Source organism: Teleopsis dalmanni, chromosome 1 (genome assembly GCF_002237135.1).
Source record: "Teleopsis dalmanni isolate 2A chromosome 1, ASM223713v2, whole genome shotgun sequence".
NCBI lineage: Eukaryota > Metazoa > Arthropoda > Insecta > Diptera > Diopsidae > Teleopsis > Teleopsis dalmanni.
Genome location: NC_051846.1, coordinates 81,075,511 through 81,076,162, shown reverse-complemented (window position 1 = coordinate 81,076,162; position 652 = coordinate 81,075,511).

Here is a 652-nt window from a genome sequence, read left to right as displayed (position 1 = left end):
AGCAGGATATACACATGTACACATTTACTGCAATAACACATCAAGGTGTATAAGTTCAGAACGTCGCATTGTTAAAATTTTATTTTCTTAAATTATCTTCTATGCCCTAAATAAAGAACTAATCAATGACTTATTCTGAGTGCTTGTTATATTATAAACTAAACACTTTATTGTTTATTTAAAAATTGATACTACCTGAATTCTTAATAAAACCTATTGTCTTCAATAAAGACATATTTTAAGCAGTAGTAAACTGCAACAACAAAATTTTATTATTTTTTTAATTTATTGAATTTTTAGCTGACCATACTGCCAAATGCCTATCATCAGTAGTCTTGGAAATATTTCTTATATTTAAATATACTTAAATAATTGAGACTAAGTTCGTACCCTGCCAAATTTGAAAGTCAGAGTAAGCGTCCATTAGCCAACTAATCCAAAACCGTACTTGTATTGTATGTATGAACTTGAAGTTTTGTTGATTTGGTGTGAAAGTTTATTAACAAATTCACTTCAGTGAAAATTCACTGATCAGTGGTCTTGGAATTATTTCTTATATTTAATTATTCGTAATAATTTACTGAGACTGCAAGTACCAAGGGGTGAACTCATATCCTGCCAAACTTTAAGCGTAGAGTCAGTGTTCATTAAC